This window comes from Doryrhamphus excisus, chromosome 7 (assembly GCF_030265055.1).
Source record: "Doryrhamphus excisus isolate RoL2022-K1 chromosome 7, RoL_Dexc_1.0, whole genome shotgun sequence".
Classification (NCBI taxonomy): Eukaryota; Metazoa; Chordata; class Actinopteri; order Syngnathiformes; family Syngnathidae; genus Doryrhamphus; species Doryrhamphus excisus.
The window spans coordinates 21,966,128-21,982,971 of NC_080472.1; the positions used below are offsets into that span (position 1 = coordinate 21,966,128).

Genomic DNA, 16,844 nt, shown 5'->3' on the forward strand with positions numbered 1-16,844 from the left:
TCCATCATTTCTGCTTCCTGGGGGGAGGGGGAGGGATACTAACACTAATACTAATACGCATACTAATACTAATACTGGCCACCAATATTGGCCACTAATACTAATACTAATACTAATACGAATACTAATGCTTGACACTAATATTGGCCACTAATACTGGACAATAATACTAATACTAACACTAATGCTAATACTAATACTGGACACTAATATTGACTACTAATACTAATACTGGATACTGCATACTAAAACTGGACACTAATACTGGCTACTAATACTAATACTAAAACTGGACAATAATACTAATACTAATACTGCATACTAAAACTGGACACTAATACTAATACTGGATACTGCATACTAAAACTGGACACTAATACTGGCCACTAATACTAATACTAATACTAATACTAATACTAATACTGCATACGAAAACTGGACACTAATACTGGCTACTAATACTAATACTAATATTAAACTGGACAATAATACTAATACTAATACTAATATTAAACTGGACAATAATACTAATACTAATACTGCATACTAAAACTGGACACTAATACTAATACTGGATACCACATACTAAAACTGGACACTAATACTGGCCACTAATACTAATACTAATACTGCATACTAAAACTGGACACTAATACTGGCTACTAATACTAATACTAATACTGCATACTAAAACTGGACACTAATACTGGCTACTAATACTAATACTGGATACTGCATACTAAAACTGGACCCTAATAGTGGACATTAATACTAATACTAATACTGGATACTGCATACTAAAACTGGACACTCATACTGGATACTGATCCCAATCCTAATCCTGACACTAATAGTGCATACTAATCCTAATCCTAATCCTAGTACTGGACACTAATAGTGGATACTAATCCTAATCCTAATCCTATTACTGGACACTAATAGTGGATCCTCATCCTAATCCTAATCCTATTACTGGACACTAATAGTGGATACTAATCCTAATCCTAATCCTAGTACTGGACACTAATAGTGGATACTAATCCTAATCCTAATCCTATTACTGGACACTAATAGTGGATACTAATCCTAATCCTAATCCTAATCCTAAAACTGGACACTAATAGTGGATACTAATCCTAATCCTAGTACTGGACACTAATAGTGGATACTAATCCTAATCCTAATCCTAGTACTGGACACTAATAGTGGATCTTAATCGTAATCCTAATCCTAAAGCTGGACACTAATAGTGGATACTAATCCTAATCCTAAAACTGGACACTAATAGTGGATCCTAATCCTAATCCTAATCCTAAAGCTGGACACTAATACTAACGAGGATGAACGCGGTACTTCCAAAAGGCCTAAATGTTGTTTTGTGCTAAAAGCCGGAACGCCAAGGTTCCGGGCGGAGATCTCTCCTGGTTCTCCCGGAGGTGTAAGTACATCATTCCACGTCCACTTCCATTTCCCTGCTAAACGTTGAAGAAAAGCAACCATTTCTGCCAGAACCCCCCCCCCGCCATTTTCTGGTTGTTTGTTTACCGCCAGCCTGAGACGAGAGTGTCAGCGCCGCGACCTTCCATGTATCAGCGCCAGCTCGCCACAGACTCAATCCACCGCGACACGCCGACCCCGTGACAGTCCTATTTCAGGACAGCGGCGCTGGTTTATTTAGCGGGAATGGAGGCTGGAGGCGGGCGGGGATTGGTGGCGTCTCATCTGTCAGGGATGCTCATGTTGGAGACCTTGTCTGTTGGCTCTTAATGGAGCGCCTCCTCCAGCATGGAGCGCCTCCTCCCCGCATGGAGCACCTCCTCCCCGCACGGAGAGAACAGCGTGTGTTTGTTTCACGTCGGAGAGCGTCCCACATCGGAGCCGGGGCCGGGGCCTGAGGTCTTCTGACGTCAGTCCGTAAGAGGCTGACGGGAATTCAATACCTCCGCATCCGTCCACGCCGCCCCATTTGTTCCGTGATAAAAATGGGCCGCTGCGTTCCGTGCCGATGGACGCACGTCAATGCGGGCGCCGCGGCCTTAAGCCCCACTCACACAAGTACACGAGCCCCCGCCGCCCTTTCCCAACCTACGGTACGTAAATCAGATCAAAAATCAAACGACAATATTCCAAAGCGAACATCCTAATCCATCCCTTTCCGGCTTTTCCAAAGTCCATTTCCAACCTTCAACGTGACTCGGCACGTTTGAGTCAAACAGGAAGTAGTCCAAAAATAGCAACACACACGTCACCTAATCCAACTACTGCCCCGTGTAGCCATGCATTGAACACCCGTGACACATTCCCATCAGGGAAGTCATCGGGGAAGCAAACGGGAAAGGGCTTACTGGGCTACCCAGCATGCCTTGTGGGTACTTGTACACAACATCTGAGTTGTTGTTTACCACCCACATGGATGTGCTGTGGGAATGTTGTTGTCCACCCCGTCGCCGGTAAGGTTCTTATTTATATATCCGCATTTTCATGTCGGAGTTAAAAAAAAAAAAACACGATTGTAGCCGGAATATCCGAAAAAAACGGAAAAACTTTTTCTTTGTAGTTTCCTTGGTATTAATATATTTTGGGAACGGCCAACCATTAGCGGTCCCGTTAGCGCAGATGGACGACTTTGTTTCCGTTCTTTGCTGTTTGTGTCAGACAGCATCCTCCATGAAGCAGGAAGTAGCATGCTAGCTCGCTAACAGACACAAATATGACACATCTTCTACCCACTTTGGCGCCAGAAAGAAGGAAATACTTCACCAGAGGTCAGCCTTTGCCGTTTTCGGTCGCTTCTTCCTGGTTTGACAGCATGCTAACTAGCTAAAAAACAAACAAACACGGAAGCAGGAGTAGGACCGGGAATAGGAATAGCTAAATAAACAAACACGGCATTCCACCACTTGTTTTCTGAAAAACAACAAAATCAAACCCAACGCTCTCATTTGGGGGTTTGTTGACTCTAGTCCCAAACCAGGAAGTAGCATGCTAACTATGTGACAAACATTCCAAAGCAGATTTCTCCCACTGTGGAAAAACAGGAAAGGAAAAGTCAGTAATTCCTACACTCCGTGCAGACCAAGAACTTTATTCCAAAGTTTTTGCTTTGAGCCACGACAGCATCGTCCATCAAACAGCTAATGAGCTAATAAACATAAATATAGCATTCCACTACTACTACGACTACTACTACTACTACTACTATTACTTCTTCTACCCACTTTGGCGCCAGAGGCAAGGAAAAAATGTCAAAATTCAATCAGAATCACGTCTACAGCATTTTCCACAAACCAGGAAGTAGCATGCTAACGAGCTAGGAAACACAAATGACCTTGCGCCACATCCGCTATCCGCTTTGGCGACGGAAACGAAGAATATTCCCAAACCGAAGCAAAACTTTGCCGTTTGAGTCAACACCACATCCTCCCTGAATCGCTTAGTTTTGCGTTAGTACATTTTCCACAAACCAGGAAGTAGCATGCTAACTAGCTAGGAAACACAAATGACATCCGCTATCCGCTTTGGCGACGGAAAAAAATAAAATTCCCAAACCGAAGCGAAACTTTGCCGTTTGAGTCAACACCACATCCTCCCTGAATCGCTTAGTTTTGCGTTAGTACATTTTCCACAAACCAGGAAGTAGCATGCTAACTAGCTAGGAAACACAAATGACATCCGCTATCCACTTTGGCGACGGAAACAAAGAAAATTCCCAAACCGAAGCGGAACTTTGCCGTTTGAGTCATAACCACATCCTTCCTGAATCGCTTAGTTTTGCTTAGTTTACATTTTCCACAAACCAGGAAGTAGCATGCTAACGAGCTAACAACGGCTAACATGACATTGCATTGGACTTTGCCTAAAGTAGTTGGTCATTAGCTAGCGGTGGTAAACCTCCGCCGCCAACATGAAGAGGTTGAGTCCGTCATTTTCTGGATCTGCGGGAATTTCTTAGCACATTTACGAGGACAGAACCCCCCCCCACCCCCCACCCCCCCACCCCACTTCATTCTCCTGCTTTCTATTCCTCCCACCCACTTTGGAGGCCCTCTGCTCCCCATGGAGGTTCATTCTGTTCATCTCCCATGTGAAGAGGGCTGCTAGTGGGGGGGTGGGGGGCTGGGGGGGGGGGGGTGGGGGTCAGTGTGTCCTCCACAAAGAATGCACCAGCCACTCACTGTGAGCATCCTCATAAGACCCCCACCTCTCCTTCTGCCACTTATATAGGCCCATTCACAACCCCCCCACCCCCCCACCCCCGGAATGGCCTTATTGCCGCGGCTCCTCCATGGAGAAAGCATTTGTGAAGACACAGGCGCAGGAAGAGGTCTTTGTGCTCTATAGGTGCCATCACGTGGTCCGGGAGATTCCCAAAAGGTCTCCCTAAAGGCCTCAAGTGTGGTTACACTGGCGAGGAAAAGGTCCTGATCCTGTTTTCTTCTTTTATGAGTTTGGCCCCCGTCTGAGGTCACGCAGGCTAAGCCGCATTGGAAATCATCTTCTCTTTTCTTGGCTTTTTACACTAAGACGTCATGAAGGTCTGAACGGGAACAGGAACAGGATCCGGAACGGCATGGATTCAGGGCCAGGGGATACCAGGGTGAGGAAAATGGTATCCTAAAAGGGAGGCAACTCCTCAAAATGCATTTAAAAGAAAGAAGGAACAGGAACGGGAACAGAAACAGAAACAGAAACAGAAACAGGAACGGGAACAGAAACAGGAACAGAAACAGGAACGGGAACAGAAACGGGAATGAAATGGGAACAGAAACAGGAACGGGAACAGAAACAGAAATAGGAATGGAAGAAACAGGAACGGGAACAGAAACGGGAATGAAATGGGAACAGAAACAGGGACGGGAACAGAAACAGAAACAGGAACGGGAACAGAAACGGGAATTAAATGGGAACAGGAACGGGAACAGAAACCGGAACAGAAACAGGAATGGGAATGGGAACAGAAACGGGAACGGGAAGAGGAACAGGAACAGAAACAGGAACGAGAACAGAAACAGTAACAGAAACAGCAACAGAAACAGGAACGAAATGGGAATGAAATGGGAACAGGAACGGAAACAGAAACGGGAACAGCAACAGGAACGGAAACCGAAACGGGAACAGCAACAGGAACGGAAACAGGAATAGTAAGAGGAACGGGAACAGGAACAAAGACACAGGTGTGAGGGAAATGTGTCTAAAAGAGGCAGGAACCTCATCAGGATCAGAATCAGGGTCAGAAACGGGAACAGAAACAGGAATGGGAATGGGAACAGAAACTGGAACGGGAAGAGGAACAGAAACAGGAACGGGAACAGAAACAGAAACAGCAACAGAAACAGGAACGAAATGGGAACAGGAACAGAAACAGGAACGGAAACAGGAACAGTAAGAGGAACGGGAACAGGAACAAAGACACAGGTGTGAGGGAAATGTGTTTAAAAGAGGCAGGAACCTCATCAGGATCAGAATCAGGACCAGGACCAGGACCAGGACCGGTGGCGTGGATTCGGGGCCAAGGGTCCAGCGGTGTAAAACAGGTCAGAAGAAGGAGCAGGAACAGGAAGGAGTCAGAGAAGGTGTGAGATTTAGAGATTTTCCAAAACAAAGGAAAACTCATCCATGGGAAGGAATGGCACCTCATTTAGAGCAAGGCAGCAGGATAAAGGGGGGGGGGGGCGTGGGGGTGGGGGCTGTTTTTGTCTCCAGCAGGAATGCACATAAGACGGAGGAAGAGCGTTTGGCGTGACGGCGGCTTGATGATGGAAACCATGGCAACGTCAGCCAGCGAGAAGGTCCGCTGGACCAGACGGATACAATAGCGCCCGCTGCGGGATTGTCATTCCGCTCAGGCCTGACCCAAATCCCGGCATCCCGGGAAAACACACACGCACCCGCTCACACGCCACCTCAGACCAATATTCCCCAAACCGCGGATCACGCGTCCAAACATGGCCGACGTTCGCGCTTCCTTCTTCAGCGAAGCAAACAGCAAAGCAACTTTGAAAGACTTTCATCCCAAACTTCCTCCAGCGGCGTCCCACCACAGACGAGCACGCCGCCCAAAGTCGCCATCTGTCTTCTCCGCTAACGTTAGCAAAACAAAGACGCACTTACTTTATCCGGAGGTCTGCTCGTTGTGTGTCAGCGCTGAGAGAAAAGTCTTCCTCTAAGCTCTTTTCATGGAGAACCTCCACCACCACCACTCCTTCTGGCTCTTTGTGGACTGACTGTGTGTGTGTGGGTCGGTGGGTGGGTGGGTGGGTGTGTGTGGGATGGGTCGGGGGGGCCGGGTGTGAGGACTCGTGATCAGGAACTCATTACCCCCAAGGTCACTCCAGGGACACCCCGCCGGGAACCCTCACGAGAGGAGATGGGAGATGTAGGGCGACCCACCCCCCCACCCCCACACCTACCCCCCCCCCCCCCCCCCCCCCACACACACACACACACAAGACGGATTTGTGATGGATACGTTATTGACAAAGTCCAACACACCACCCTGTCATGACACGGGATGGACCATGCTGGAACATGGTCCTGGTCGGAACACCTTGACCCCAACCCTAACCCTAAACCCAACACCCCAACACCCTTACGCCAACCCTAACCCCAACACCCCAACACCAACACCCTTACCCCAAACCCAACCCTAACCCCAACACCCTAACCTTAACCCAACACCCCAACCCTAAACCCAATCCTAACACCCCAAAACCACCACCCTGACCCCAAACCCAACACTAACCCCAACACCCTAACCTTAACCCAACACCCCAACCCTAAACCCAATCCTAACACCCTAACCCCAACACCCTGACCCCAAACCCAACACCCCAACTCTAACCCCAACACCCTAACCTTAACCCAACACCCCAACCCTAAACCCAACCCCAACACCCCAACACCCCAACACCCCAACACCCTTACCCCAAACCTAACCCCAAACCCAACACCCCAACACCCTTACCCCAACCCCTAACCCCGACACCCTAACCTTAACCCAACACCCCAACCCTAAACCCAATCCTAACACCCTAACCCCAACACCAACACCCTGACCCCAAACCCAACACCCCAACCTTAACCCAACACCCCAACCCTAAAACCAACCCCAACACCCCAACCCTAACCTTGACACCCTAACCCAACACCTCAACACCCATTTCCTGTAAGATTCCCATATTTCAACTTTGATGAGTTTAAAAAAACGTCCCCCCCCCCCCCACTCCCCCCCTCCCGGGGCGGCGGCGTCAGGACACCTCGGGATCTGTCAGCCGGGGAGAGGGAAGCCCATCAGAGCAGCTGGAGAAGGTGAACGAATCCACGGATTGTTTCTGCCGTTGACCATGTTGTCTCCTCGTGTCCGGAGGAAAGCAGAGAGGCCACCCCTGAGTGACGCTGACTCCACCCCACTTCCTGTTCCCGCGAGCCCGCCGCTGGGGATTCCATCCACACTCCCCACCGTTAGCCCCCACCCTGCTGATGAGGACACGGCATTGCAGCGGCCTCATATTCATCTCATTAATAATCCATCTCATCCATTTGCGTCCTCGGAACGCCACCCCCGGCCCCCGGCCCCCCTCGCCTCCGAAGCCTCTTCCAGCAGGCGGGAGCCTGATGTCATTCCGACTCATTTGATTAAAGAAAAGATTCCAGGACAAATACCAGCTCTATCTTTGTAGTACTATCTAAGTACTTCCTAACTCACTTTGTCGTCATGGCGAGGACTACCGGACTCAAACTCCCGGAATCCCGCAAAGACGAAGACGAAGTCGACAGCGGCGGGATGTGATGAAAGCCAAAGAAAGCAAACATGTAATATAATAAAGAGTCAATACAAAACTCCATCAAAACATCCTGCCTTTTCCAGAGATAACCGTGCCTACTTTCACTGGTGTGGAGCTGTACCTAATCATTTGTTACCCGGCGTCGTGCATAAAGTGCAAGGCGAGGACTTTTCTCATCAAAGCCGTTTGCTACCCGCTGAGCGTGCCAATGACTTGGTGGAATTTAACTACGATACGATGTCGTGTAGAGAGACGGCATGGGGGCAAAGTGAGAAATGATAGTTTTTTGGGGCAACTTCTGATATGGTTGTAGAGTATCCATCAGTAATCTTGACTGTTGTTAGCCAGCAGCTGTTCCTAATAATTTGGTTCCTTATGATGGCCGTTTGTTACGTGCTTGATGTGTGGATGATTTCGAAGAATGAAGTCAACGATCGGATGCAGCGTAGCGGGAAGGCGTGGGGGCAAAGTGGGAAATGATAGTTTTTTGGGGCAAATTCTGATATGGTTGTAGAGTATCCATCAATAAAGTACTGTTAGTACATGACGATGATAATCTTGACTGTTGTTAGCCAGCAGCTGTTCCTAATAATTTGGTTTCTTATGATGGCCGTTTGTTACGTGCTTGATGTGTGGATGATTTCGAAGAATGAAGTCAAAGATCGGATGCAGCGTAGCGGGAAGGCGTGGGGGCAAAGTGAGAAATGATAGTTTTTTGGGGCAACTTCTGATCAGTAAAGTACTGTGAGTACATGACGATAATAATCTTGACTGTTGTTAGCCAGCAGCTGTTCCTAATAATTTGGTTTCTTATGATGGCCGTTTGTTACGCGCTTGATGTGTGGATGATTTCGAAGAATGAAGTCAAAGATCGGATGCAGCGTAGCGGGAAGGCGTGGGGGCAAAGTGAGAAATGATAGTTTTTTGGGGCAACTTCTGATCAGTAAAGTACTGTGAGTACATGACGAGAATAATCTTGACTGTTATTAGCCAGCAGCTGTTCCTAATAATTTGGTTCCTTATGATGGCCGTTTGTTACGCGCTTGATGTGTGGAGGATTTCGAAGACTGAAGTCAAAGATCGGATGCAGCGTAGCGGGAAGGCGTGGGGGCAAAGTGAGAAATGATTACTTTTTGGTGGGAGTCTGGATAAAGACCAGTGTAAAACTGTGAACAGGAAGTGACTTCCTGTTGAGAAACACCGCGCTAGGATCTCACTTGTATTCATAAAGCTCTCTGCTGAACATGAATATTTCAGCATCGGTTCTCCGGCTAATAAAACTTGAAGAGATTTTCTTATTCCTAGCATTCCCGCCGGACTTTTGCGGCCACGTCTTTCCGCGAAGCAGATGAGGATTTCTCCCGATGATGTTGGCACTAAAAAGCGGCGTGGAGAGGTCGTGTTGCTCATTAGTCACGGGCGGCTGGAAGTAAACATGAGTGAAATCGATGGATTAGCCAATAATCAGGCTGGGAATGCTGATTTATTAGCCTCGTGCCGGACTGTGATAATGAGTGCTGGAAGGCACGGATCCCTCGGGAATCTCCCAGGCAGGCCGACTAATGGAACTCCGATATAAGAATGGCCTCATCCTGTCCGCCCTGTCTCAACACGTCCTTCCTGAGTGACAATTCATCTGAAGAAGCCGAAACACATCAGCCGGAGCGCCGGAGCGCCGGGGCACCGGTGCGCCGGAGCGGAACTAAACCAAAAACTGCTCCAATCTGGCACCCGCCGTTTATCTGCTCCACCCCCTGATGGCGCACGTGTCTCCACACGGCGGTTGTGTTTTCACGAGCGGAGTTCCGAGGCTGGTTCTGATCTCCGACTTTCAATTTCCGTCCGAGTGTTCATCCTGCTAATAGAAGACCTTTGACCCCGTCCCCGCCGGGACGACGCCAAGAGGAACTAAACGATCTGATGGATGTTCTCCTTGGATGTTCCTTGGCGGCCGTCCTCTGAGTCAACAGCCGCCCGCCCGCCGGGCCCCCCACGCAAATAAGAAGCACCTGCCATCACACGCTCCGGCATCTGGGATCAGGACGTCCCGCCGGGCCGACATCAACAACAACGAGAGGGCGCCGGGGTGGGGGGGGGGGGGGGGGGGGGGGCCTCCTTCATACAAGACGCTCACATGACAAAGTCAACGTGACACGGACCCGTCTTCCATGCCACATATTCATCCGTACATGTTGCACAAAGATCCCTCCTGCTACGTCTTCTTCCTCCCCGGCAGAGCGCCGTGTTATGGAACATCCGGCATGGAGGCCAGCCCACGCCACAGCCAGCTGCTATGCTATATGCTATATGCTATATGCTATATGCTATATGCTATATGCTATATGCTATATGCTATATGCTATATGCTATATGCTATATGCTATATGCTATATGCTATATTAGCCCCTGCCGAGTCACCTTGTGGAAGGTCAGCATTCGGCACCAACAAAAAAAGCATCAAAACATTTACATATGCAGTACTCATACTTTTAAATACTACTACTACTAATACTACTACTGGAAAAATAGAATACATATTTATTTCACTCATTTAAAAAAAGTAACAATACTTTAAAATATAAAGTATAAATAAATAAATAAATTATAAATAAATTATTAATAAATTATAAATAATTATAAATAAATTAAAATAATAAAATAAAATTTAAATAAAAAATAATAAAATGTTTTTAAAAAAAACACGGTTGAATGTATATTTGTATAGAATAGAAAATGTAATGTCAAATTACGATTCATGAATTTAAAAACATAAACCATAATAAGAAATCCATACAATAATTGCAAATTCATAATTAATTTATAATTATTTCATTAATAATTCAAAATTACAATTTTTTTTAATAAATCACGAAAAACTGGAATCCAAAAATACTGAAATGTAACATGTCAGTATATCAAATATATAGTATTTATACAGTGTATTTGTATTCATCATTGAATAAAAACACTCTGTAAAACTAGTACAATATCCTCTACACAGAGTACATGGAGTACACCGTGTACATGGAGTAGAGAGAGTATTGTGTATAGTGTGTTCTGTGACTTAGCCCCGCCCCTTCCTCGGCGCCTCCTCGGCGCCTCCCCAGCGCGGCCCAGGAGACCCGCTAGCAATCAGTCAGCCGGCGGTGACGGGGGCTTCCGGGGGCTTCCGGGGGTGTGAAAGGTTAACGCGGCGCGGCTCTTACCTGCCTGCAGCGGCCGCCCCCTCCGCGCCCTCGTGAAGCCTCCTCGTACTTCCTCATCGGTATGCTAGCAGACGCTAACGCACATCAATGGTGAAGGCGAGCCGCCTTCAAAGTCATCATCAACGCGACAGCTGATGACTTTCATCTGTCAAAAGATGGCGCTTTGTTAACCTTGAAGGACCTGCTGGAATCCAAAAGGTGGGTTTCCTACCTTTATGCACCTTCCTGGACCTGGAAAAGACCAAAGCCTGGTGTGGCTAGCATGACACTAGCTAACACTAGATAAGCTAAGGTAAGATGGCTAGCATGAGACTAGCTAAGACTAGATAAGCTAAGGTAAGATGGCTAGCATGAGACTAGCTAAGACTAGATAAGCTGAGGTAAGATGGCTAGCATGAGACTAGCTAAGACTAGATAAGCTAAGGTAAGATGGCTACCATGAGACTAGCTAACACTAGCTAAGCTAAGGTTAGATGGCTAGCATGAGACTAGCTAACACTAGATAAGCTAAGGTAAGACGGCTAGCATGAGACGAGCTAACACTAGATAAGCTAAGGTAATATGGCTAGCATGAGACTAGCTAAGACTAGATAAGCTAAGGTAAGATGGCTAGCATAAGACTAGCTAACACTAGCTAAGCTAAGGTAAGATGGCTAGCATGAGACTAGCCAAGCTAAGGGAAGAGGGCTAGAATGAGACTAGCTAACACTAGATAAGCTAAGGTAAGATGGCTAGCATGAGACTAGCTAAGACCAGATAAGCTAAGGTAAGATGGCTAGCATGAGACTAGCTAAGCTAAGGTAATATGGCTAGAATGAGACTAGCTAAGACTAGATAAGCTAAGATAAGATTCCTTCCTTCCTGTGGCTGTGTACGGGCGCCATTTTGGAAGAGGGCAGAAAGGGGCGTGTCCAGAATGTTTGCCTTGTCTTGCTAGCACGCCACGTCAACGTGATGGCATTTTATTACGCAACACATTTCTACATGATGGGATGGGCGCATGGATGGCCCCCGTATCCAAGTGCTCAATGAGACGCGACCTTCACAGAGGGTTCGTGGGGGGGGCGTGGAACGCAAAAAGCAACGCAAAACATCACATGGAAAATGGAGAGTGGGGGGGGCATCGATGGCGATTTGTGTTGTCAGTCCTGAGGCCATCAAAGCATTGACATGTTATATAAACACGCGCTAAATCGCCCCCCCCCAAACGTGTATGTGGGTCACAAAGTCCTCATCGATACGTCCAATCACAAGCATGAGAACAGGAGGCGCTGCAGGGCAGAAAAACCTCAATAGCTGCCGATGATACGCCCATAAAAACATACAAACACCCTAACTGGCCGTGCACGCGTACGTGCATGTGGGCGTCATCGTTTGTTTGATAGACAGCCAAGGAGCACCACAGTGTGGGCGGAGGCTGAAAGTCCAACCACGCCCCATTCCCCCTCCCACTTCCTGTTTGCTGACATCAGCTTTTTTAGGTGCATAATTACCGTAGGTTTGCTCATATGGACTAGCGTACTGTTAGCATGCTGTTAGCGTACTATTAGTGTACTGTTAGCCTACTGTTAGCGTACTGTTAGCGTACTATTAGCGTACTGTTAGCATACTATTAGCATACTGTTAGCGTACTATTAGCTAACTATTTACGTACTGTTGGCATACTATTAGCATACTGTTAGCGTACTATTAGCTAACTATTTACGTACTGTTGGCATACTATTAGCATACTATTAGCATACTGTTAGCATACTGTTAGCATACTATTAGCGTACTGTTAGCGTACTATTAGCATACTGTTAGCGAGCTATTAGCATACTATTAGTGTACAGTTAGTGTACTATTAGCATACTATTAGCGAACTGTTAGCGTACTATTAGCTAACTATTTACGTACTGTTGGCATACTATTAGCATACTGTTAGCGTACTGTTAGCGTACTGTTAGCGTACTGTTAGCATACTGTTAGCGAGCTATTAGCATACTATTAGTGTACAGTTAGTGTACTATTAGCATACTATTAGCGAACTGTTAGCGTACTATTAGCTAACTATTTACGTACTGTTGGCATACTATTAGCATACTGTTAGCATACTATTAGCTAACTATTTACGTACTGTTAGCATACTATTAGCATACTGTTAGCGTACTGTTAGCGTACTGTTAGCATACTGTTAGCATACCGTTAGCGTACTGTTAGCATACTATTAGCGAGCTGTTAGCGTACTGTTAGCGTACTATTAGTGACCTGTTAGCGTACTATTAGCAAACTGTTAGCGTACTATTAGCGTACTGTCAGCATGCTGTTAGCATACTATTAGCAAGCTGTTAGCATACTATTAGCATACTGTTAGCAAGCTGTTAGCGTACTGTTAGCGAGCTGTTAGCCAGCCTTTAGGGAGCTGTTAGCGTACTATTAGCGTACTGTCAGCATACTGTTAGCGGGCTGTTAGCTTGCTACACCAAAACATAATACTTCTATTTCTGCTTCAGGCTGTGTCTATAAACCGTTTTAGAAGAGCTGGATAACAGGAGCACATGCTTCAAGTGTAAAAATAAGCCAAGCGCTGTTAGCAATCCAAGATAAAGCAACAGGATGTGGGCGGGGACTATTTCAGCTGGAGGTTGTGTTGAAGAGCACGGCCCAGGTTGGGACTTTAGCCCTCTTAAAGCCTGAGGAAGATGGCAGCGTGTTTCAAGTGTAAAAATAAGCCAACCAAGTAGTAATCTAAGATAAAAACAACAATATGCGCACGTTTAGGAACTTCAGGTTGTGTGTGAGATCACGGTGTGGACCAATGGGAGACCACGGCTCACTGTGATGCGTTTGAGTATCCTGGGATTTCCTGGTTGCAAACAATGAGTGGGGGAAGAGAACGCTAACGATGACGCTGCGGCTGCGGGCGACGTAGCAGACGGACGCGGGCTCCCCGGAGGAGACGCATCATCAAACGTCTCCTGTCATCCTCCTCTTCATCAACGTGAAAGAGGGACGACATCACAAGGAGATGGAAGAGAGAGGAAAAAGTGACACCATGTTCCAGCTGAGACTTCAAGAGGGGGGGTTGGAAAAAAAGAAGATTCGGGGGCCATCAGTGAGTCATCCGGCGACAACAAAATGGTTGGAATCAAACGGAAGGAAGGAGAAAGAAAGGAGAGGAAATGATGAGCGTGCAGCTGCTTTGCCGCCAAGCTTCATCTCCTCGTATCACTCCTTTAAAGCAGCCACGCTCTGCATGTGTGTGTGGAATGGGGATAGGAATCCAGGACAGATACCCCCCCCCCCTCCCCCCACACACCCACCCACACCCACCTCCAGAGATTGGACACCCTCCACCCACACCCACACCCCCCTCAGGGAAAGATGGAGTTCACCTCCAGTTGAATCAAGACGCTAAGAAGGAAACATCCCTTCCTTTCTTTTATTAGCATTCTACTTCCTTCAAATATTAGCTACAAATATACACACTGACTACTACCAGGAATACCATGACATGGCTACCAGTACATGATTTCTACCAGGAATACCATGACATGGCTACCAGTACATGACTACTACCGGGAATACCATGGCATGGCTATTAGTACATGACTACTACCAGGAATACCATGACATGGCTACTAGTACATGACTACTACCAGGAATACCATAACATGACTACTAGTACATGACTACTACCAGGAATACCATGACATGGCTACTAGTACACGACTACTACCAGGAATACCATGACAAGACTACTAGTACACGACTACTACCAGGAATACTATCACATGGCTACCAGTACATGACTACTACCAGGAATACCATGACATGACTACTACCAGGAATACCATGACATGACTACTACCAGGAATACCATGACATGACTACTACCAGGAATACCATGACATGACTACTAGTCCATGACTACTACCAGGAATACCACGACATGACTACTAGTACATGACTACTACCAGGAATACTATCACATGGCTACCAGTACATGACTACTACCAGGAATACCATGACATGACTACTACCAGGAATACCATGACATGACTACTACCAGGAATACCATGACATGACTACTACCAGGAATACCATGACATGACTACTAGTCCATGACTACTACCAGGAATACCACGACATGACTACTAGTACATGACTACTACCAGGAATACCATGACATGACTACTAGTACATGACTACTACCAGGAATACCATGACATGACTACTAGTACATGACTACTACCAGGAATACCATGACATGGCTACTAGTACATGACTACTACCAGGAATACCATGGCATGGCTACTAGTACACGACTACTACCAGGAATACCATGACATGGCTACTAGTACACGACTACTACCAGGAATACCATGACAAGACTACTAGTACATGACTACTACCAGGAATACCATCACATGACTACTACCAGGAATACTATCACATGGCGACTAGTACATGACTACTACCAGGAATACCATGACATGACTACTACTACATGACTACTACCAGGAATACCATGACATGGCTACTACCAGGAATACCATGACATGACTACTAGTACATGAGTACTACCAGGAATACCATGACATGACTACTAGTGCATGGCTACTACCAGGAATACCATGACATGGCTACTACCAGGAATACCATGACATCACTACTACCAGGAATACCATGACATGACGACTAGTACATGACTACTACCAGGAATACCATGACATGGCTACTACCAGGAATACCATGACATGACTACTACTACATGACTACTACCAGGAATACCATGACATGACTACTAGTACATGACTACTACCAGGAATACCATGACATGACTACTAGTACATGACTACTACCAGGAATACCATGACATGACTACTAGTCCATGACTACTACCAGGAATACCATGACATGACTACTAGTCCATGACTACTACCAGGAATACCATGACATGACTACTAGTCCATGACTACTACCAGGAGAACCAGAGTATAGAGGGGGAAAAGCCACCTGCTGTGGCCCAGCAAGGTGCACTGTATTCGGGCACATGCTCCCAGCAGCCGCCGTCTCGCCTCTGGCAAACCTTTGGCGGTAGCGTTGCGCTTCAGGCGGTTGTTTGCTCGCTGATGACGTTGCCTTGGCAACATGGGTTGGGGGGGGGGGCGGAGTGATCACACCGCAAGGACAGGGAGAGTCGGCAGGAAAGGAATCGAGCGCCATAAGCCAAGTGTGTGGTTCATTCCGGTGTTAAAAACAAAAGAAAGGAGGGGCGACATCTAGCGGTTAGCCGGGGCGCCGCAACCCCGTGATGCGCCGCCAGAGGGAGAACAAAAGGTCAAAAAGGTGACATTTTTCCCACACATGCCTTGCAGGAATGGTGGCTGCGGAGTTTGCCAGGCGTGGAAGGCACTTGGGAAGTGTGACTAAACACTAAAAACGGGGGGGGGGCAGTGTAGGAGGGTCGGTCATGTGACGAGCAGACACCCCCTGATGGTGTATTTGAAATAGGAAAAGATCAAACACGGATGGCAGAGGGTATAATTCAGGCTCCGCTCGCTCTCTTGTCTCACTGCAGGCAGCGATTAAAATTACATCGCCGCCGCAGCAGCAGATTCCATATTCAGCAGAGTATGAATTATCTATTAAACATGACTGGAGTCGAGAGCGGGGCGCCGTGTAGCTGAGGTGTCACTGTGACGAGGAGCTTTTTTTTTGCTAGCGGTGCACTTCATTTTGGAGCGATGCCTTCGTGATTAAAACACTAAAAACGCAAAACACGCGCATCGAGGAGCATGGGTGCCATGTCAAAGTACCCGGCCTACACGCCACTGACACACCACTGGGATTTGCCTGGGAGGGGGGGGCA

General features: G+C 47.0%; 1 protein-coding gene across 1 annotated transcript in view; it reads right to left on the reverse strand.

Annotated features, from left to right (window-relative positions):
* ptn (pleiotrophin) overlaps positions 1–6,259 on the reverse strand; it is a 30,210-nt gene extending 23,951 nt beyond the window's left edge. The window contains exon 1 of the mRNA XM_058078767.1: positions 6,112–6,259. The gene's annotated coding sequence lies outside the window, so the exon portion shown is untranslated. The remainder of the gene's footprint in view (positions 1–6,111) is intronic.
* Between the last annotated feature and the right edge of the window lie 10,585 nt (positions 6,260–16,844).